Raw genomic sequence first — 24,163 nt, 5'->3', positions numbered from 1 at the left:
GAATTGTGACACGTCACATGGTTTCAGTACTTCAATATATTTTTTCCAAGGCAAGCACAGTATTACTGCAAATGCACATTAAAAGTGATAATTAATTTTCCCCTTACTACTTCAGTCTTTTTAAAAAAGTACTTTTTAAAAAAAGTACTTTATTTTAACTGAAAACAATCTGCTTTGAAAAATCTTTACCCTAGTGTTAATTAACCTGCAGAGAAAGTGTGTTTCCAGATTAAAGACTGAACAATACATCAAGTAGCCCTTTGAAAACTAGTTGTTATCTGATCAAATATTTTTTCCTTTGTCCCCAGACCCAGGGCAAAGCTCAGTTAACAATCCAAGTCTCCCTCATTTACAAGGGAAAGAACATGCTAATTTAGCCCTTGAGGTCTCAGAATAACCAATCTGAGTTTCATTTTAGGCAAACTGATTCCTCTACCCTAATGAAGCTAGAAAGTACAATAAGACTTTGCCTTTGTCAACCTTAAATAACGAGACTCAGAAATTATGATTAAGCATGGAGTTTATTCCAGCGCAGTGCAAAGCTTAAGAACAGCCACCTGGGCAGCACACACTCCAAATGGATGGGGTTGGTGTTCCAAAGTGGGGAAGCTAAGGTTTCACTTATATAGGCAGAAACAGTTTTAGCAGGGTTCAGCACTTTCTGTACAAAGCCAGTGTGTAACATGACAGTGATTTGCTTAGTATGGATTACTACATTCCAAGGAAGATTGCTTTAGCATTCCTGAGAATAAATAGTGTTCTGAGGGGCAAGGGGGGCGTCTTATCTCTGATGCTGCTTCTTCATTGCTAATCATTTACAGGAAAAAGCAGAAATAGCAACTGCATGCTACATGATTCAGGCTACATAGCCACATTCCCCTCAAGGCTCAAGATAAAGTTCCAACAGCTTTAAGTTTGGATTATTTAATTTCACACTTTGAAGGAGACAAATGCGCTGAATGTAAGCGATTTTAAATTAGATGCTTAATACCATCCTTAAATAAAAAGAACAAGGTGGACTACCAATATATTTCAATTAGTCAAGGGTAGATGTGTTCCAAAATGTTGTGTGTTTATTTCAGTTGTGTTCTCCCTATCTCAAATCACATAGCACGGAGTAGGCACTCAATAAATGTTAACTGAATGAATAAACAAATGAACTCATTTTGCCATAACACCCCATGGGAGAGAGACTAGAATAATGAAGGTGTTCTAAGCCTGCCTATATATTTCTTAAAGCTTACAATATTTGGAGTTTCTCCTCATTTGATTTCTGCATTCCATAGAAAAAAATTAATTATAAGCACTTCTACTAGGAAATGAGCTTGGGAGTAGGATATGTTAAAGTGACCCCTAAACATTCTCCAGCAAAGAAGTAGCTGATAGATGTCAGAGCCTAGGGTACCTCTTCATCCAAATTCCACCTCTGGCTTCTGCCTTATAAATAAGTTCTCACCCTATTAACAGTTAGAGCCGACCAAGAAGGCCCTGGAGGGCCAGGATGGCTCTTTTACAACATCAAAAGACTACTGCAAAGGAGGGAAATTCCAAAGGTCTAAGCAGGACATGGAAGTAGCAGAAAGATAATTCTGACACTATCGGTTTGAAGCTACCCAGCCATGCAATGAGTTACCTCAAAAAGTAGAATTCCCTTCACTGGAAATATCCAAAAGCTGGCTTATGACCTCCCAGGGATACTCTGAGGGTCTCTGCATGGAATGGGAAGTTCCTAAGGCTTCTTTTCCAACTGTTGAGCCTATACCTCCATCCTCTTCTTGCCTCCATCTGTAGTTAATACAAAATCTATACTTCTTTTAGAGCTAAAATTTACATGGAACATAGTTTTAGAAAAGGGGAGTGGTACTTCTTGCTGAGGCAATTCTCTGACACCTGGTAGACCATATTTGAGGTATCGCAAGTCTTGTAAAAATGGAAATTTCATTGACTTGACTTCCTATCCCCAACTAGACCTTTAATACGGGTGTACAAGGGAACCTCAAGTGCTGCTGTTCCTTGGGGCTGCAAATGCGGCTTGCTGTTCTTCCTCCCCAGACAACTTTCCCTGGGAGATCGTCTCTATTCCCAAGGCTTCATTTAAGATCCAAACACTAAGCACTGCCAAAATCATATCTACAGTAAGATCTCTGGCGGTGCCTGGCCTGTGTTTCCAAATACCTGTAGAATATCTGCATTTGCATGTTGCACAACATGCAAGCTGCCCAACCCTATATTCATTTCTCCTTCCTTCTGCTGTCTCCTTCCTGTCTCAAATACAATCCTCCTTCTGGTGTTCTTTGTCTTAGTGGACCAAGAATTCCAAGGAGCATCCTTGTCCTCCCAGCTTACTACTCTCCCCACATCTAGCTTCTCAGCCTGTGGGACTAAGTCATAACTATGACTTACATCCCCAATTCCATGCCTTGTCCAGGCCCTTGTCACATCCAGCAGGCACCAATATTTAAACCTCCTAACCTGTCGTCTCTTCTTAGTAAATCCTGCACAGCATGCCGGGACTGACCTTTCTCAACCGTGAATGTGGCCATGTCTCTCCCATGCTCAAATATCTCCAAATGGGCTCTGAAGATTTCAGGATAAAATTTAAACTTTTGGGCCAGGCGCGGCGGCTCACGCCTGTAATCCCAGCACTTTGGGAGGCCAAGGCAGGCGGATCATCTGAGGTTAGGAGTTCGAGACCAGCCTAGCCAACATGGTGAAACCATCTGTACTAAAAAAAATACAAAAATTAGCTGGGCATGGTGGCAGGCACCTGTAGTCCCAGCTACTAAGGAGGCTGAGACAGGAGAATCTCTTGAACCGAGGAGGCGGAGGTTGCAGTGAGCCGAGATTGCGCCACTGCACTCCAGCCTGAGCGACAGAGCGAGATTCCGCCTCAAAAAAAAAAAAAAAATTTTTTTTTTAACTTTTTAGCTTACCATATCAGTGTCTTCCTGACGGGCCCTCTGCATATCCTCAGCTTCCCCCATCTGGTCTCCTCGTACCCCCTCATCCTTAGCCATAATAAACAGCTTGTGGTTTACAAAAAGCACCCAGTTGCTACATACCACGATTCTTTCTCACATGCCTTTTCCACCCCCTGCAATGACCTAACCTCCTCTTGTCTGACAAACATCCCTTGTCCTTCAGTATTCAGTTTGTTAAGGCTATTTTGCATGCACTTTATTGTTCTTAAAGACTGCAGTGTAACCAGTAAGTAGCACAGTGCTCATAGTATGGAAATCACCAGAAACTTGGATTGGTATCCTAGCTCTGCCACTGGCTAGTTATGTGTCTTGGGGAGGTTAATGGGCTACTGTGTGGACTAAGAGAATGCATAAGTGTAAAGTGCATACACCTGTCAGAGATGTTTTTATCTGCCCAGACTCCCTTTCTCCTAGACATCATCATTCCTTCCCACCCTCCTCCGTCCCATTCATATGGTTTTTCCATGGCCAGAGGTGACTGGTCTAGGGATGGCCACCTGATCTCTGAGCTGAGCCAATTAGGGCCCTTCTATGAAAAATGAAAGAAAGAAAAAGGCAGCAGAAGGCAAGAAGGGGAAGAGAGGGAGAGACAAAGAGGAGAAGAGTACATATTGGAAATAGAATCTCAACACAGTCCCTAGTTCTAGGTGTTCCCAAGACCCATTTGTCTTTGGAATATCTGGGTAACCCCAATATTCTCTAATAAATTTCCCTTGAATGGCTGTCAATTGCAAGCTAGAGTATAGCAAGACCCAACTCTCAATACACCCTCACTATACTATCATTATTAAACTGCAAGGGCCGTGAAGGTAGGGGTAGAACCTTATTTAGTTCTGTATTCTCAGAGATTAGCATAGTGCCTGATATACTGCAGGCAGTCAAGTACCTACTAAATGAAAGGTTTGTTGACTTCAGGGGAGAAATTATAATTCAGGGTTAAAATTTATATCACAAGCTCAAGGATCTCTACCTAACATCCTGTGCTAAGAGGTAAAAGACAACAAGAAGTAGCAAATTTTTGCCAGTTATGACCAGAGCAAGCCAGTGAGGTAAACATCTGACAGCCACTGATCAGGCATATTTAATCTTCTGAATATCTTTGATTTATTATCAATTGAGTAAATCAAAGTTTATTTTAAGGATTCAAAAAAAAAGCTGTTAAACTTACATAGATAACTATTACTGAAGCTTACCAACAGTAGAGAGTGAGCTGTTCAGAAATCTAGCAACTGAAAAAAAACAAATCATCACTCCCATGACCTGGGATACGGAAGGACTCAGAAATTTGTTGGAAATTCCACAGACTCAAAGTGAGGTAACTGTTTACCTTCCTTATTGCATTTTAATCTAGAGATTAAAATAGATCTCATTGTTCCAGAATCCTGCCTATGGTAAGAAATGAGTTCTCAATGGCTGAGAATAAATTTTAATAGCGGGACCAGAAGCATAAGAGAGGAAATCAGGAGGAAGAATTTTTCTTCATAAAAAGGACCATAAGGTTAATTTTCATTTCATTACATTTCTAAATTGCATATATTTTTGTATGCTGGTTGCAAACTATCCTTTCTGTATTGACATGAAGTATAAATTAATCAGTAAATACATAAAATTCTTACATCCTACATTTTCAAAATAGTTCCTAACTCATTAATTTATTCCAAAAATAACTAAGGTGCAAAAGTTCATTAATAAGATGACTGATAAATTTGATATATGAATTAACCAAAACCAACACCAAATCACCGTTAGATTCAGGCTTACCTGAAAATTTTATTAAACCACAACTTAATAAAACACAATACTAAATGACTACAAATGCAATCTAGGACACTTTCCGTGGCAAGCTATATTTAGAATTCCAAGCTCTGTTGTGTAGAATGGTTCTCAGATTTTCATGTGCCTATGAGTCATCTGGAGGACTTCTTAAAACATTGATTTTAGGGCCCCACTCTCAGAGATTCAAACTCAGTAGATCTAAGGTAGGATCTGAGCAAAGCTCCCAAGTGGTGGTGACACTTTGGGTTTACTGATGATGACTGAGTTGCACTGGCCTGGATGAATCATGGTCGTTTTGATTTCACCAAGCACTGGAATTCCCCTGCAACCTCAGCCTCATTCCACTGAGCTAGAGAATTGTACGTGATATACCCTTAGTTTATAATCCACTGGTGGTGGCTGGTACTACCAGAGTCAGAAGCTCAAGAGACTCCTAGAGATGGAAAGGGGATCCTAGTGAGGCATTGAATTATGGTAATAGGAACATAAACCTGGTGGGGTTGGGGGGGCTGTCACTGGGAGTGGGACAAGGGGGACTGGGGACTAGGATAATGGGGACTCCCAAAAAAGTCGGGAACAAAAATACTGGCAGGTCATTAGCTGCAGGGGAAGGGAGTGGGAATAGTGGTGAATGAGAGACTATCTCACATGGAATTTCTGTTAGGAAATGGTTGGGAATAGAAAAGAAATGGTAACAGAGGGTGGGAGAGGGCAGGGGACACACAGGAAGCTTGTTTCCCAAGGCGGAAGTGGCTGCCATACAAAGGGGTACAGGGCATCCGGATTGCTCAGCACATCCAACCTGAAAGGTGAATAACCATCTGGGACAACTCTTTTTATATCAAAGATAATGATACACTATCTAAATTATCAATTACAACACACTTTTACTAGAAAGAAAAAGGACTGAAATAACACTTGTAAATCTTGTGATTTAATTGCATATTGTCTCAGTTGAGCCTCCCAACAACAAGATAGATAGGGAAGGTTTTATCTGTCCCATTCTATAAAAACGGAATCCAGAAAGCTGATTGACCTGGGGTCAGATAGCCATTGGGTGGTAATATCAGACTGATATCCCACCTGATTCCAAAGCCTATTCACCCACTACCCTATGCAGCAGAGAAAGGAAGCTGAGCAGCTCTCAGATCTAGAAGGAAAACCAAGGGTCCACTAGTATCATACAAGCCAAGTGTGAGGTTTTAAGAGGGAAAGGTGCCAGGTGCTAAGAAAAGTTCAAGTGCCCACTAGATATGACAAAGAGGTTATCAGTGGCCACTGGTAAGGACTATAAAATTCAAAGTACTAAAATACTCTCCCCTCCCAGAGGAAGAAAAGTTTTAAGATGATAAAATGCACTAAGTCTGAGATGGAATGCATTTGTTTCCAGGGAAGTATTTCACTTGTCTGCTTCCTTTTTATGAGTAAGTTAAAAACTTGAAAGAGCATCCATGCCTCTACACAAATTTTAGCTCTAATCCAAAGGTGACACTGTTAAACAACTGCTCTAAAATGCTGTCACAAGTTTCTAGAAATTATAAATAGCAATTTACAGAGTAATTAAATAACAATTTTTTACTTTTTTATTTTTTTGAGACAGGGTCTCAGTCTGCCACCCAGGCTGGAGTGCAGTGGTGTGTGATCATGGCTCACTGCAGCCTAAACCTCCCAGGCTCAAGCAATCCTCCTCCCTCAGCCTCCAAGCAGCTGGAACTACTGACGTGAGCCACCATGCCTGGCTAATTTTTTTTCTATACTTTTTGTAGATACAGGGTTTCACCATGTTGTTCAGGCTGGTCTCAAACTCCTGGGCTCAAGCAATCAACCTGCCTTGGCCTCCCAAAGTGCTGGGACTACAGGGGTGAGCCACTGTGCCTGGGCAACAATTTTTTTAAGGTAGCTCCAAATTCCATGGACATTTCAAAACTTAATATATATGTTTTTGTAGTTAAAGATTTACTGATAATTTAGTTTTAAACTTTCAAATTATTTTTAAAAAATAATTTTGACTCCTGAAAATTAAATAAAAATTTTTAAAAGCACACCCAATAATTAAAAACTTAACTGCATAGCAAATTGGTAATCTAACAATACAAATTAGTCAAAAAAAATGCAAGTGACTTTTAAACAACTATAGGACAAAAATCTAAAGAGGAAAAATGTAAAAAACAAAAAAATCCCAAAATGTCCTTGGCAGTTTTACTGTTAGAAATATTGGTATCGACATTTTAAAACTATGTATATATGGATATATAAAGATATATTTTTAAATATATATTATATAAAATATATATTCTAGTAACATATATGTAAAATATATATATATATATTTTTCTTTTTTTCTTTTTTAGGGGAAAGCATGAATGCAGTCCCCCACCACCACAAATCATGCAGTCGAGTTTCGCACTTTTGAGGAAATCACAGGGGTCAGCACACCCAGAGTGCAATGGATAAACCTCGCCCTGGGAAAACCGCCTTCGTGATCATGTTATCTCCCCTGCCAGGTAAGAATGGGATATAGAATAAATGTTATTTATTAACAGCCATAATTGTTAATGTAAGGCAATAAATATAAATTAAATTGAAGAAAAACCTTGTAATGTTAAATTTGAATTGGAGATATCAATATGAAGTCAACTGTTGAAATACATGTATTTTTTAATGCTGTCTACTCAAAGGGCCTGGAAACAAGGACATCCTAGGACTGTGAGCATTCTAAACACCCAGACTTTGGTTTCCAAATACTACTCCCCACTGAAAGAAACCAGCGTCTCTTGGCAAAATGGTGATTCCAGATACGAGACAGTAAAAGTGTAAGGTGAGGCAGAGGCAGCTTGTAGGGCCAGAAAGCATAAAAGCACTCAAAGATAATAGGGCATTTCAGAAGGACACAGGAGTATGTTTGAAGGGGCTATCACTGGTTAATTCTGAGTCAATTAACATCAAAAACAAACAAATGTTAACACAGAGAAAAAAGAAATCCCTAAATCTACAGTGCTAGTTAAAAGGAAAAATAAAACTAAATTGCTAGGGCTGGGCGCAGTGGCTGTAATCCCAACACTTTCGGAGGCCAAGGTGGGTGGATCGCCTGAGGTCAGGAGTTCAAGACAAGCCTGGCCAACACGGTGAAATCCTGTCTCTATCAAAAATACAAAAATTAGCCAGGCATGGTGGCGGGCACCTGTAATCCCAGCTACTTGGGAGGCTGAGGCAGGAGAATCACTTGAACCCGGGAGGTGAAGGTTGCCATGAGCCGAGATCGTGCCATTGCCCTCCAGCCTGGGCAACAAGTGTGAAGCTCCATCTCAAACAAACAAACAAACAAAAAACTAAATTGTTACAACTGAAGGTGACTATTATACTAGTTACTTATTCTGAAAATTGATAATTAAAGGAGAGAAATTAAACATTGACCTATCTTGCTGAGAAAAAAACTAGTTTTTTCCCAGTTAATAAAGTACTATGGACTGAATGTTTGTGTCTCTGCCAAAATTCATATGTTGAAATCCTAACCCCTAATAGGATGCTGTTAAGAGATGGGGCTTTTGGATGGCCAGGCGCGGTGGCTCACGCCTGTAATCCCAGCACTTTGGCAGGCTGAGGCGGGTGGATCACGAGGTCAGGGATTCAAGACCAGCCTGGTCAATATGGTGAAACCCTGTCTCTACTAAAAATACAAAAATTAGCTGGGCGTGGTGGCGGGCGCCTGTAATCCCAGCTATTCAGGAGGCTGAGGCAGGAGAATTGCTTGAACCTGGGAGGCAGAGGTTGCAGTGAGGCGAGATTGTGCCACCACACTCCAGCCTGGGCGACAGAGCGAGACTCTGTCTCAAAGAAAAAAAAAAAAAAAAAAAAAGAGATGGGGCTTTTGGGAGGTAATTGGGTCATGAAGGTGGAGCCCTGGTGAATGGGATTGGTGCCTTTATAAGAGAAACCCCTGGGAGCTCTCTGGCTTTCTTTCCTACATGTGAGGCTACAAGAAGGTGGCAGTCTATAACCAGGAAGAGGGCCCTCACTGGAACCTGACCATGCTGGCATCCTGATCTGACTTCCAGCCTCCGGAACTGTGAAAAGTAAATTTGTTGTTTATATCTCACTCAGTCTGCGATACTTTGTTACAGCAGCCCAGACTAAGAAATAATAAAGAAATGTTATTTTTTACAGAAAAATGCCATCATGTAGAGGAATTGATAATTGGAAAATAATCATTCTGCAATCTGCAATGACATAATTGGTTTGGGCAAAGATCAGCCACAGATGCTAAATCTCTTAGATGAAAGATTATTGTCAAAAGAGTGGTTACGTGGTGCCACCTCACAGATTTCTTGCTAATTTCATGGAGACAAACATACCTTTACAAGGGAAAGATATGGTGAAACCAAGTGATCAAACATGGGTCCTGTGAGTGGGATGACCCGGCACTGCATGAGTGGGATACACCTCCTGATGTGATGCCACTTGAAATGCACAGCGTCAGCAATCTAACTAAGCCTTTAAGCATAAATCCCAGTGTACGGGAAACAAAGGAGATAGAGAATTGGGCTAAACATCACAAGGAAACAACTAGAAAAAACTAAAACATTATGATAGTCTGTAGAAAACTAGTTTGGTTTCTTCAAAAGGTCAACCTTATAATAAAAAGGCCATAAAAAGACATTTCTGGGATGGGGGCGGTGGAAATGCAAATATGGACCATATGTCATGAATCAATGAGAAGTTTCTCGGGGGCAATAATGGTTTGTGCTTCTGTAGGAGAAATGTGCTTGTTCTTAGGTGATTCAGACTGAAATATTTAAGGGTTAGATAATTTAAAAGGATTCAAAGGAAAAAATGTATTTAGGGAGATAAAGCAAACTAGCGAAATGTTAATAACATGAATCTAGGTGAAAGATATTTAGGTACACATTAAATTATTCTTTCAACACTTCTACATGTTTGAAATGTTTAATAAAAGGTTGAGAGAAGAATCTACATCTTGCTTTAATCCTATGAGGAAATGAAAGTTTTTACAAATGCATACAATAAAATGTGAAAACATATGTAAAATTCAAAATTATAGAAAAAGGAATAAAAGAAAATATCAAGAATGGGAGGAGTTTCAATGCACATATACTAACCACAGTTCAGATACTTATTAAAAATTAAGACTCAAATGTAGTTCTCGGTTTCCTGGCTGCCACAGCAGAACTGTGGCCACTGTTGCAACTTTCTGTCATCCAAAGGCCAACACTGCTAGTTCTGTAGGGAAACTAGAGCTGGTTCAGAGGAAATGCTTCTTCCCATGGGTTTCCTATAGGAAAAACTCATTGATAAAGGGAACAACATCCTCATCATCACCCCCACAATATATGCAAGGGGAAGGGAGCCTACTCCTTTCTATTGTCTGTCTTGCTATAGAAGATAAGGAAGTTCTATTGTCTATCTCTCTACAGAAGGTAAGGGGGTAGTTCCAAAGTCAAGTGCACTGAAAGCCCTATTGGGAAGAGAGGTAGGTAGGGATGAAGAATAAAGACAAAATTCACAGAGTACTACAGAGATGGCTAAGCTGCACGTCATTCAAATTAACTTCCATAGATGCCATCTGCTCCAAAAAAGTCTTCTGATAAAAAGCCGGGCAGCAGACCAAAAAACAAAACAAAGCAAAACAAAACAAAACATGAAAAAAACAACAAAAACCGTCATTTTCTGTTTGTTGCTCACATACGGAAACAAGATTGATTTCTGTATTGTTGAAAAGAGATCAGCTTTTTCTTTAAAGCTGAGCAGCACATTTACTGTTGAACTCTGACAAGTATAAACAGTGTAGAAATTACTTCTGGAAAAACTAGATCACTCAGGCAACTCTTACCACAATGGATGGCCACCCCACCTGCACATAGCCAGAGTTTTTCTTAAAAGTTACTCTGGTCTGCTGCAACTCAGGAATGATCTACAGTCTAGAAAATCTTAACATTTAATGCTGAAAAGTAACGCATCTGACACTTTGATCACTCTCCACAAGCTTTACCCTTTTGCCTTATGTGCACACTACTTCTAATTATTTGGGGTAGTCACAGGGGTGGGGGTGGGCAGGAGTGACCTTGGCAAGTTACTGATAGCTCAGTTTCTCCACCTAAAAATGAGGATAATTTAGTATTTAACCTCTCAGGGTTATGAAGATCAAATGAGTTTTATAACAACCTGTGAAAGCCTGGCATACTGTAGGGCCTCAAAAATGTTATAGCACACTTATTTTTTAGGTAGATTCATCGTAAGTAATCGCCATGAAATCATGAGTATCACGTCAAAGCTTTACTTTTATCTAACAGACACTGAGAGAATGTGCCTCTTAAATCATTTTGTAGCCATCAGAAATAGGTAAATGTTTGTCACTCTCTTCTGGAAGGCAGAATAACACAAAAGCAATATTAAAAAAAACATAAAAATAAAAAGCTTAGAAGTATGTTTGTTTTGGGAAAGAAGAGGGAGAATAGACCAAAATTTTCTTCTAGTGGTCAAGACATAGTTCCTATGACCCTGACCCTCACCCACAGTATAGGCTTAGTATAAGCTTCGGGGATTAGACATCTGGTAACAAATATAGTTTCCTCTAAACCAGCCACTTTCCAGAGTCAAACACAGAAGGAGAGTCAGCAAAAGCCACCGTGTTAGAATGCTCTTGAAAAATTTCCCCATGTGATAAAGAATGTACTGATCCCAGTAATAGTAGAATCATAGGCCAAATGTAGGGTGACCAGCTATCCCAGCTTGCCCGGCACTATTCTGGTTTTAGTGCTGAAAGTTTTCCCACCCTCTCGCTTCCTGGCAAACCACGATGTTGGTAACCCTCCTTAAAGCTAATTTGCTCTTCATGTAAAACACTGCTCCAAGCGACACAGACTGGAGACTTTTTAAGTTGGAAACTGACATAGATATTAGACAGTACGTCCAACAAACTACTAAGTCTAAAGTTGAGGAAGGCAGAAAGGGGCAAACTATACTTCAGACACACGCAGAACCCAGAGAGGATTATCTCTGAGGCAATGAGCAGAAACAGGTTGTCATGGAATAAAGCTCAAGAGTCACAACAGATTTTGAACACTGCAGTGCCAAAAGCGCTAAGGTTTCAATTAGCAGTGAGAAAAGATGACTTCTTAGGACCCAACATCATTGGGTTAATGTGTTACATTTGGGGCTGATTCCTCGGATCCCTGGGATTTCAAGTTGTATGAATCCAATCTTCCGGTTATCAGTAGAAAGTTCAAGACTTTTCCATCTAAAGCACCCATGTTATTCCAGGTCTCTGGGCCTGTGAATGAACTGTCAAGTGAAGAGTCAACAACTGAGGCCAATTTTCATGCTTCTTTGCATGTCTGGCAATTTTTAATTAGATTCCTGACACTGATTTTGAGCTTATTGGGTACTGGATATTTTTGTATATCCATAAATATTCTTGAGCTGTGTTCTCAAACAAAGGGACATAGTTACTTTGAAAGAGTTTGATCCTTTCAGGTTTTCCTTTTAAGATGTGTTCTGTGGGATGAGACTGTGTTAAGTGTACAGCTAATTATCCGCTACTATTTAAGGCAAGACCCTTCCAAATGCACTGTGAATGAGGTTTTCCCATTTGGTTGATGGAAGAGGCACTATTCTTGGCTCTGTGCAAGCACTGGGTACTGTTCCCTCTAATGCATTTGGATGGCTTCTTCTCCAGCTGGTTTCCTCATGTGAATGTGCTGATCAGAACCTTGGTGAATACTTGAGGTAGACTCTCTGCAGATCTCCAGAACTCTCCCTCTGTATAACTATGTCTTCTCCAGGACACTGTTCTGTGAAATCTAGCCTTCTTGGTCTCCTCAGACTCTCAACTCCTCTTCAACTCAGAGGGTTTGCTTGGTTCTGCCTGGGTGGGGGCCTCTCAAATAAGCATAAGTTAAAGAGGGGGCAATCTCTCAAAGTGGGGACAATCACAGGGCTCACCCCATTTCCTTCCCATCTTTCAGAGATCACTATCTTTTGTTGCCTGATGCCCAGTGTCCCACAAACCATTGTTTCATGTATTTGTTGTCTCTTTTTTTTATTTTGTCAGATGAGATGGTACATCCAATGTATTACTGTTACTTCATCTTGGTTAGATGCAGAAATATCCCAGGCTCATTTTCAAGCTAGATGAAGGATATTGAATGTGCCCAATACAACAAAATGATAAATGTTTGAGATGATATGGTAATTGCCCTGATCTGATCACTATATTATATGTATTGCAACATCATTATGTATCCCATAAATATGTATAACTATGTGTCAATTTTAAAAATTAAAAGAGGGAATCTTTGTCAACGTTTTAAAAATGAACTGATGCCAAACAGGATCTGACACTGTATCTAGTACCGCACTGAAAATTTTACTTTAGAGAGTGAAGCAGTATTTATAACAATGGATGGGATCTTGTGGCTTTTGGGGTGATCACAAGAGCAGGAAAGATCCCTACGACTTCACAGGGTACCAGGCACTTGGCATTTTGTCACAATAATCTATTTCACCTCCTAGCTATGCTAGGATATTAATTTACCTAAGAATTGTCTTTTCTTAAATTGGGTAATACATAGGTCTAATGTGTATATGTGATCATTATAGTAGTTTATGAATCAGACTCAAAGGTGTGAAAGGATCTTCTGGAATCATATAATTCCCTACTGTCTTCACCTTCAGTGAAGACCAGATTTCAGTGTGTGCGTGTGGTGGAGAAAGGAGGGATGTAACTTATTTACCATAACATCCCTAGCACCCAGCACAGGGCTGGCACAAAGACAGCACTCAAATATTTTAACAAACAAATAAAGGAAGGAAGGAAAGATTACTACTGTTTTGGCCAGTTAAATATGTAACATGAACTCGAACTCCATTCAGTGGTTCCAAGGCATCTTGAGTGAAACATATATAACCTCCTTTGTCCTCCTGGTTTGGTTAGAAGCAAAGGGAAGAAGAATGGTGGTTGTGATCAATGAGAACACAGATAACTGGTTTTTGTAGTTGTTACCCAACTAATCCTAGTTTTTTAAAAAATTTATTGTATTTATTCACATAACAGGTAAGATTATAAATCACTCCAAAGACATAACATCTGCTTATAAAACAGCCTCACATGCTCTTTATAAGTCCAAATTGAAAGTTCTCTTTTAGTCTTCATCATGATGCCTCAGGAACAGATTCAGCTGTTTTGGGTCTGGGTTCAAGTCCACTGAATGTCAAGTTTTTAAATTTTATTTAAGCCCTTCATGCTGAAGCTCAAATTCATGTTATCACATTGCTGTCACTGAAGGTCCTACTCAACCTTCACCTCTCCAAATTAGACCACCCTTGCTTGCTCTTTATACTAGCCCCTCATAACTCTGAACTTTATATTAAACATTTATTATATTGTGCACATTATATTTTATTGTACTCATTTGAAGGCACAGTTAGTTTTCTTTGTGAGGGTTTCATGAGGGCAGTCATGCACCCAGGTCAGCGCCTTGCATATATTTTTATATGATAATTACTTAATGTATATACCCTTATCTATTTGTCATGAGGGTTCAGACTTTTTATGGCTCCCCTTTGACCCATCTTTCAAAAATAAGTCCTAGTCTACATTTGCAATGGATCCCCAAATGGACCATTACCACCACCACCACCCCATCACCCCACCATGCCCCCTACCACTCCCCAGATAATCTCTCCATTGCTTTCATTTCCATTTGATTTTACATCTCTTTCAGTAGCTGCCACAGAGAGCCCTGTATTATAATTACATAATCAGGTATCTTTCTACCCTATTAAATTGACAAGAATCCAGAGTCAGAACTCAGTAGTATTCATCTTTGTGCTGCCTGCAGGATGTGGCCCAGAGATTGGGGTACAAATAATTATATTATGCTATTATTGATTACAGGCACCAATTGAGATTGGCTAAGCCTTTTCCTAGGGTTTCTAGCCAGTTTAATAAGCTAATTTAGGCTCATTTTTGAGCCCTGGCAAGTGTAACTGCAAAGAGGAAATGCTTTTTTTGTTGTTGTTGTTCATTGTTTTTTTCATAAATAACTCTACAGGTTTCCTAAAAGTTTGCTTTTCAGAAACCACTTGCAAGCATGCAATCTGTCTCCCCTACTGTCCACACCTCCACAGGGCAGAAATTGTGAGTAAACTGCCATTCCTATAGCGTCCTGGCAGGTCTGCCTAAGCTTTCAAAACTGTCCTCAAACTTTTTTAGTCAAATTTTACACTGTATCTAATACTCAATTGACAGGAAAACTGAAATGCTGGTCATCAAAATCTTCTTAAGGCTTTAAGCAAATAAGGAGATATGGGTAAACATGACTATTATTCAATGTCAGTTTTATTCCTCAGCTATAACACCTTTATAATTTAACTGCTTTGGTACAATACAGGAGCTTTAAATACCTCTCACTCTCTGCCAGATGAGGAAGATGAACAGTCATGGGGGACAAAATGTTTTAATTCATAGAATTTCAAGAGAATACAACCTAAAACCCATTTTAAAGATCTTATTTCTTCCTTTATTCTAATTGTCACACATTAATTTCTCATTATTTGCTTCATACTATGTACAAACACAAATGAGCTAAAAAATCCATAAAGTCAGAAGCTAACTTGGTAGCAACAGGCTGACAATTACCATAATGGATACATATGAATTCTATAACCATATACATTGATCCAGCTTCAGTAACAGCAGCAAATGCTATCCCTGGAAGAAACAGGGGAGGGGTAGCTTAAGGTGGCTGTATTAGGAAACAAGCCACTAGGAAGCATGCGATCTTCAATTCTAGTTCCTCATTAACATTCATCCAAAAAACAAGGGGGAAATAGTGTGTAAAAAGCAAGGTCAGATCTCAAAACAGGTGGATGTTACATTTTCACATCTAGCTCTGGAATCAGTAATTTGTTCATTTTTGTGCCTTTTCCGGCTCCACAGGTAAAGCAAGATGCCCAAATGTCTGTTTTCAAAATGAACCCTGCAGTGACTTGCATTTTAAACAGCATGGTGCATTATCTTTAATAATAGCACTGGCCACATTTTGGAGGAAGTTAACTGTCTCAGCAAATGACAGAAAATGATCCTTTCACATCTGCAGCTAGTAATCTAAGCTCTGAATAGTGATTCATTCACATCAGTCAGTCAAATAATGGCCTAATTCCTCTTCCAAATTTATACTGCTTATTGTCTTATGGAACAATCACATATGCAAAGCCTTCAAGGCTTTGCATTCAAAAATGTCAAGTTAGGATCATTAGAAACAAAGCTATCATCTAACACCAGTGCTTGCCACCAGGCCCTTCACATCCCAAGGGACAAAGCCCCTGCCTTGAAAAAACCTAAGGAGAGGGCACATCCATTGTTGCTGTGGGGGCCACCTTCTGCCTAGAATTTCCTCAGTAGACTTCTCTTTCACTTCTTAAGAGACATTCAAGAGTTAGAAGCACAGAATTAAAAAGGAATACAGCATGCGCTAACAGAGAACATCATAAACCCAAGAGGCTGAAAGAGAAAGTAGGCATGTGTGCTTGTCTTCTGGGGAGGTGAAGACGTGAAGATAATCTGTTCTCATGCTGCTATGAAGAAATATCCGAGACTGGGTAATTTATTTAAAAAACAGGTTTAATTGACTCACAGTTCCACATGGCTGGGGAGGCCTCAGGAAGCCTACAATCGAGTCAGAAGGAGAAGCAAATACATCCTTCTTCACATGGTGGTGGGAAGGAGGAGTGCAAAGCAAAGGGGGGAAAGTCCCTTATAAAACCATTACCGTTAGATCTCGTGAGAACTCACTATCATGCAGACAGCATGGGGGTAACCACCCCCACGATTCAATTACCCTACCGGGTCCCTCTCATGACACATGGGGATTATAGGAACTACAATTCAAGATGAGATTTGGGTGGGGACACAGCCAAACCATATTACAGGGGATGTTGAAAAGAATCAATAATCAAAACCTTTGAAAGTATACCTTTCAAGCCTAAAGATCTTAATATATATCCATTTAAAAAATCAAGAAACAAAACAGGCACAAAGCTTTATGTCACCTAAACTGATAATTATGGGAAAAGCAGAACTCAGACTTTGAAAATGATTTATATAAACTGTTTCATCTTTCAGATGAAGAAAATGAACTGTAGAAAATTCTCCAAGTTGTCCAAGGTCATATGGTGATAACCCTGATTATGACGTACTGAATCCCTGACGCATCTCCTACAACTCAGTGTTGAAAGGCTCAGCATGCCTTGGTGCTCCTCCTTCCAAGCGTAAAGATTAAATTTACAACATCACTATAACCTCTGCCTTCTAAAGAATCATATTCCAATATCCCCTGCTCCAATTTACAGCAGTTTGAATTGTTGCTATTAAGTTTCCTCGCCACAGAAACAATGGGGTTGTTGGATGAACATGGCTTAACACTGACTGGGTGTGGGAAAATGAAACTGCACTGTCTCTTATTTCGTGTTTTATCATTTACCCAGCACTTCCACATGCATCATCTTCCTAACACTCAACAATCCTATGTGGCAGGAAGAGCAGGCATTACACCTCCCTTCTTCTAGATAAGAAAACTGAGTCTCAGACCTGCCTAATTGCAACAAAATATAATACGAGTAAGACTATATTGGAAACTAAGACGGGCAGTGAGATTTATTGAGATTAGCATCAGCTTAAAAATTGAACTAGACTAGGTTAAAATCCCACTTGCTTCTTTACTAGCAAAATAAGCTATGGGCCTCATTTCTCTCCTCTGAATCGGAGCTACCATAACCACCTTCCTTCCAGGCATTTTTGAGGATTAGACAGAGAATCTGCAAAATGCCTGGCACAGCAGCAGTCTCTCAGCAAATGCCGGCTAGCATTAGGAAGCACTAAAATTAAACATTCCAACAAATCACAAGTTTCAAGTCCTGGAAACAGTAAGTAGTTAATACTAACAGTTTCATTTAAACTACAGAATCTTCAGACATGGAGTTGACAACAGTTGATTAGCTTCAGTTGACATTTATAGCCATCCCCTTTTCTATTTGTTTAAATATTTCTGGCTCTATTGACTTTCTATGACTTTTTGCAGGTTGCTTTCTCCTCGTCAGACACATTGCACACTTTGCATATTCAAATACATGTCTTATTCTCCATTTTACTCCCAGTAATAGATCGTTTAATTCCAGAACAGAAGCCATATGGTTATAGAGAAAGAGGCAGGTGAGGAAACGAACCCTCACCGCTAAGACTTCCTGGAAGGAATCAGTAAGTCTCATTCCCTTAAGCAGGGCATAGACCCAAACATTTCCTGGGCCAGAATGCTGTATCTAGGGCACCGTGGTGCTTGCAGCAAGCTGGAGAGCATGTGTCCTTTCTAAAGGGGCAGCTTGTACACAGCTCCAGCTGCCTGGGAATATGGCTCAGTGTTACCAAGTCTCCAGGCATTTCAAGGAAAGCCAAGAATCTGTATTATGAAAAATTTCTAGATTTTTGAAAATACAATGTGGGTCAAACAAAATAATGTTTATGTGCAAATCTGGCCCAAACCAAATAATGCTTATGTGCAAATAATGCTTATGCGCAAATCTGCTCACCAACATTTCCTGTGTTACCCTAAAGCCTTCTGAGATCTAATATACCAAATTGCAGAGAAACTCTGCCCTGGAGTTTTCTACCTGAAAAATTGTGCAGAGAGCAAAGATCATGACAGACCCAGAGAGCGGGCTGCTGACCTAAAAAGGATGAAATCTTAAACAGAATCCACTGGAAAGTAGGAAGATGGAGAAGTCGGGGGTTAGGATATAAGATGGCTACTGGCCCCAGGAGAGGCAAGAGTTCTAATGGTCAGAAGATGACAGTGAGAGTGATTAGCTGGAAAACAAGGCCTTTGAGAGAGGTTTTTGCATGAAAAAACAGATATAAGGGCTTTTCACTACATATAAGGCTGTGACCTAAATAAACTTGAATGTCTGCGAGAGGCAAACTGACTTGAATACTTCTGAGCATCTATTGAGTCTTCAAGGCTTTCAGATGCATGAATGATATATGATCCTTAGGCCTCTTTCAAAGACTTTGTTTTGATGACATAACCCATGCCTCTTTGAATGTCATTTCTAGAGGGGTGAAATTGAAAGAAACTTGGAATAAAAAGAAATGTAAAAGAATCTTTGTGAATTTGGTGTACAGCTTTAACAGATATGTACAGACATTTATCTTCTCTGATGAAACAAACCTAGAAGTAGCAAAGAGAGGCAGCACTTTAATATCATATTTAGAAATACATGACTCATGGCATAATCAACTTTAAAAAGTATGCTGAGAAAATCCATTAGTCAGAGATTCCAATCATTCTTTTATATATGAAAGGCAGAGATATAGTAAAACACCAATTTATCCTTTATCATCTAATTTAACAGACATCATTTCAATCTTTTAAAAATGCTTTAGTGAAAATTCAATACATTTTTAAATGAAGATTTTTGCTCTCCAAGGTAGAATAATATCAAATAACCCTAAGAATCACTCAAAGTTTTAAATTCACAGAAATTATATTATACAGCATTGATTCCACTTACAGAGCTGTTTTTGTTTGTTTTTGTTTTTAGACAGAGGCTCACTCCATCACCCAGGCTGGAGTGCAGTGGCGTGACCTCAATTCACTGCAACCTCCACCTCCTGGGCTCAAGTGATCCTTCCACCTCAGCCTCCAGCATAGCTTGGGACCGCAGGTGCGTGCCACTACACCTGGCTAATTTTTCTGACTTTTTTTTTTTGTAGAGATGGGAGTCTCACCATGTTGCCAAGACTGGTCTCAAACTCCTGGGCTCAAGCAATCCCCCTGCTCTCACCTCCCAAAGTGTTGGGATTACAGGCATGAGCGACTGTGCCTGGCCCAGAGCTGTTTAAGTAAAAATGATTATAACTTTAACCACACCCCATTATTCACAAACGTGGACTTTATAGGCCACATATTCCTATTCAGAGATACTCATTCAAAATGCAAAAGGGTGTCTAATACTATGGCTAAATTGTTGATCGCCTATATTCCATTTCCCACAAGTGAATTTTCAATGGACTCACTTTCACACATAAGGTAATATAACAATTAGTGTTCCCCAAAAGAAAGCAAACGTGTAGAAGCAATACTGTCATTCTCCATAAGCCTAAGTTTGGAAATTTTTTAATTTGCTTGTTAAGTAAGAGTTAATCTGACTCTTACTATAGGCACTATAGGGTTGCTATTGTCTTACACCGTACCATCAAGGTGAATGAAAAGGGAGAACTGAATTTCAGGAAAAAAGCGGGTTTAATTTTAAAGCTGGAAAACGGTTCAGGGATATTTTCTCATTTGACAGACACAGGAAACACAGTCACTAAATGACTAAGACCACTGCCCAATTTGTCAGCAGAATTCAGGTATCCTAATTTCATTCCCAATGCTTTTTCCATTATCGAGGCTCTTGATAAAAACCGGCAAAGCAATAAATCTAACCATGAGACATAAAGATCTTTTCTAGCTCCATTCATCCACATCATTGTTATAATCTCATTTTGCACATTTATCTGCTAGCACCAACACTTTAAGTTTAGAGCACTGGTTCTACTGCAGGGGATATTTGACAATGTCTGAAGACAGTTTGGTTGCAGCAGCCAGGTAAGGGTGCTACAGGCATCTAGTGGGCAGAGCCCAGGGATGCTGGCAAACATCCTGTAATGTGCAAGACAGCCCTCGACAACAAAAATTAGCCCACCCAAAATGTCATTAGTGCCAAGGCTACAAAAGGCTGGTCTACAGGTAAAGAAAGAAGGTGGGCGCGTCTACAAAGCAAGTTTGCAGTAATAAAGTTGGGTATGGCATTACTGTTGAAGCATGGTACATAACTTGTAAGTTAAGAACTAATATTGGTTTAAAAAAATCAGAAATAGGCATTATATTTAAAGAAGATAACATGAACCTAGAGTGACTGGCCACTTAGCTGACATTCTCATGCCACCAGAATTTGTGAACTGTGCAATGAGCACTTGCTAGTTTTGTCTGCTATGTAGAATTTTAGCTTTGCAGGATTGCAGGATATTTAGCATTGCTGTCAGTTTAGAACAACCAAGTTACTTTTATGTTGCAGGAACAAAATATACGTAGATATATGAAAACTTTTTTAATATTGAAATTCATGCAGGAAAATTAGATTTGGAAATCCAAACCTCTCTTTAACCCTTAACCACTTTATCTTCCCACTGAGAACTTCTTAAACCAAAGCAGTCATTCTTAAAGCTAGAATTATCACATAATAATAGTGGAACAGATTCACACACACAGGTACAGTATGAGTAAAATGTTTTTATGAGAAACATGCTTTCAATATGCAACTCAAGTTCCCTTAAGCTAAGCCTACAAGAAATGGCACAAATTTGAGTAAACTGTTTCCCCTGCATGACCTTTGAAAATACTTTTGAAGTCCAAAAGGCCTCAATAGACTATTTTAGGATTATTATTTTTTAAAGGTGAAGCTTTAAGATGATAATTTGAGCACTCACAGTGAGAAATGATAAACTGCCAATAATACAAAGTATTATTGGCAGAAAAATGTCCACTCCTCATTAGGGCCAAATGAATTCTCTCTCGGCAGAGGGAAAGAGCACTTGGCTGGCTGGCCAAATCCTGTGGATGATTATTTTTCCTTTTGCTCATTCTCTCCAATTAAGAGTGAAGACTGTCTGTCACTAGGGAGGGATTGCAAAGAAGCCCCTCCTAAGAAGGTGTCCTTTCATTTTATTTAGTAGCCTGACAAGGATCTGGTCCAAGCTTTTCAGAAAGACGTCACCAGATCTCCTCAGCTCCCCAGAATAACTCTCTGTCCAAGCAGCTGGCTTCCAACCATCCCACAAACTGCCATCCAGAGACACATTTATTCATGTGGTTCCTTCCCTCCACCCCATCACCGTCACTGTCTGTAATATCCTCCCCTACTCTGTCTCTCTAGTCTCCACATGCCCTTCAGGGTTCAGCTCCTAGTTTTGACCTCCCTGCTCTCAAACCTTCCCACTACGAACTTGACCCTCACTTGAATTCCAACTGTATTCTCTCTGGATCATTTTTTCTGGCCCTTTGTCATTTTTTTTTTAATCTCTTCTAGATTATTAAAGGTCTCACTTAACCTCCATCTCCCGGGCTCAAGCTATTCTCATGTCTCAGCCTCCTGAGTAGCTGGGACTACAGGCATGTGCCACCACGTCCGGCTAATTATTTTATTTCTAGTAGAGATGGGGTTTTGCCATGTTGCCCAGGCTGGTCTCGAACCCTGGGATCAAATGATCCACCTGCCTTGGCCTCCCACAGTGCTGGGATTACAGGCGTGAGCCACCATGCCTGGCCTAAAGGGCTCACTTCTAACAGGTTTCTCTTTCTAGGTAAAGAGAATATTAAAAAGTATATTTTTCAGACTCCCTATAAGACCCAGTTAAACACCCAAATTGTTCTTGACCAGTAGTAACCACTTAATGCATAAGTAGCCACAGTGACTATTGGGTCCCAGCTCAGTTTATAAATTCCCTAAACTTCCAACTCAGCAAAAGAGCTTTTTCTCAGCATGCATTTATACAAGCCAACGTTTGTGGTGAACTCCAAGCATTCTCTTCCAAGCAGTCTAGTTATGTCAGATGTGGGAGGGGTGTCATTGGAGTAAGAAACTGCTAAGAGGGAAAGCCAAGAGACTTGTGTCAAGCTGTTTTTTTACTCTCTTCTTCCTGTGTCCCTTGATCTCAGCAGGGCTCCCTGACCCTGTCCTTTTGATGTCTTGCTATCCCACTGGGAGGTAAAGAGCCTGTCCAATTCCTCCAGGACTAGGGTTTGGAGCACTGACTTTGGTACTTCCTGACATCTACACTTATCCCCTCTGGTGGTTTTAAAGCCTGTTCACAAATTCCTTGACATCCATCCCTTCAAAAAGTGAAGCCTAATTTCCTCCCGCCTAAGTGTGGGCAATACTTAATGACTTGCATCTAGTTTATAAAATATGGTGGCAGGAAGAGTGTTGTAAACAGGTAATAAAAGACATCAAGGCTTCCTCTTTGCTCTTTTGGATCATTCACCACGAGGAAGTCAGCTACTATGTCATGAGGGCACACGACAAAGAACTGAGGTTTCCTACCAAAAACTAGCACTAACTGGCCAACCACAGGAGTGAGCCATTTCTGATAGGATCCTCCAGCACCAGTCAAATCTTCAGATGCCTATGACTCCAGCTAATATCAGGATGGCAACCTCATGAGAGGCTGAGCCAGAAATACCCAGATAAGCCGCTCCCAGATTCCTGACCCACAGAAACAGTGTGACATCATAAATACTTGTTTTAGGCCACTGAGATGGGATAACCTGTACAGCAACAGATAACTAGTACAGCACTCTTCCCCTTTCTCCATTCTGTCACTTAGAATTGAGTCCATGATGCTCATCCCTAGGGATGAGCTCCTTCAAGGCCAGTCTTAATCAGTATTTCTCTACCCTGCTCCCTTCCACCCCACACCCCATGCTTTCCCCCTCCTGCCTCAAGGTTTCACATACAGCAGGCATTCCACAAATGTTTATTCAAGAAATACCTCCAGTTCCAGCCTTTCCTGTGGCTCATTCACAACCCAGAAAAATGTACCAAAAAGCTGAGTTGATCCTTGAATGCTTATAGAACTTAAGACAGTGCATGGTAATTTGTAACCTGTCTCCTGATTATGAAGAGTTTATTATTAATACAGGATCTGGATTTGGAGCATTAAATTTGGCTGACACTTTCCTCTGTCTGTGCTAATCTAATGCTAAGTCATAGCTTCAATGCCTTTATCTCCATGGTCCCCACTTCAGATAATCAGTCATTTACTTTATCAGTCACTTACTGCACATTAGAAGTGCTGAAAATTCTATTTTACACCAGAACAATGGTCCTTCAAACTTTGTATCTTTAAACTTTCCCCTTTGATTGTTTTGCCCTCTTACCTACTTTCCTTCTGAATTCACCTTCCTGCCTCCTCCCATAGACCCATATTAGTGCTAAATATAACCGCAGGGAAACAAAACACGCTAGGATCTCATCATAGCTGATACAATGACTTTAAAGTAGCTTCCTCTCCTGAAATACATCTTATGAGCACCATTTTTTTTTTTTTTTTTTTTTTTGAGACAGAGTCTCACTCTGTCACCCAGGCTGGAGTGCAGTGGCACGATCTCGGCTCACTGCAAGCTCCGCCTCCTGGGTTCACGCCATTCTCCTGCCTCAGCCTCCCAAATAGCTGGGACTACAGGTGCCTGCCACCACACCTGGCTATTTTTTTTTTTTTTTGTATTTTTAGTAGAAAGGGGGTTTCACCGTGTTAGCCAGGATGGTCTTGACTTATGAGTACATTTATCCAG

At 40.1% G+C, this 24,163-nt stretch overlaps 1 protein-coding gene and 1 non-coding gene across 4 annotated transcripts in view; both read right to left on the bottom strand.

The window, feature by feature from the left end:
• Window positions 1-24,163, bottom strand: part of PPM1H (protein phosphatase, Mg2+/Mn2+ dependent 1H) — a 289,690-nt gene that overhangs the window by 198,613 nt on the left and 66,914 nt on the right. The window lies entirely within an intron of this gene.
• On the bottom strand, window positions 7,106-7,269 carry LOC112436842 (U1 spliceosomal RNA). The gene has a single exon (XR_003025524.2). It is a non-coding gene; the product is annotated as a U1 spliceosomal RNA (small nuclear RNA).

The sequence above is a fragment of the Pan paniscus genome, chromosome 10, assembly GCF_029289425.2.
Source record: "Pan paniscus chromosome 10, NHGRI_mPanPan1-v2.0_pri, whole genome shotgun sequence".
In the NCBI taxonomy this organism is placed as follows: domain Eukaryota; kingdom Metazoa; phylum Chordata; class Mammalia; order Primates; family Hominidae; genus Pan; species Pan paniscus.
Note: the sequence above shows the minus strand (reverse complement) of the source record. Positions and strands in the feature narration are given on the sequence as shown.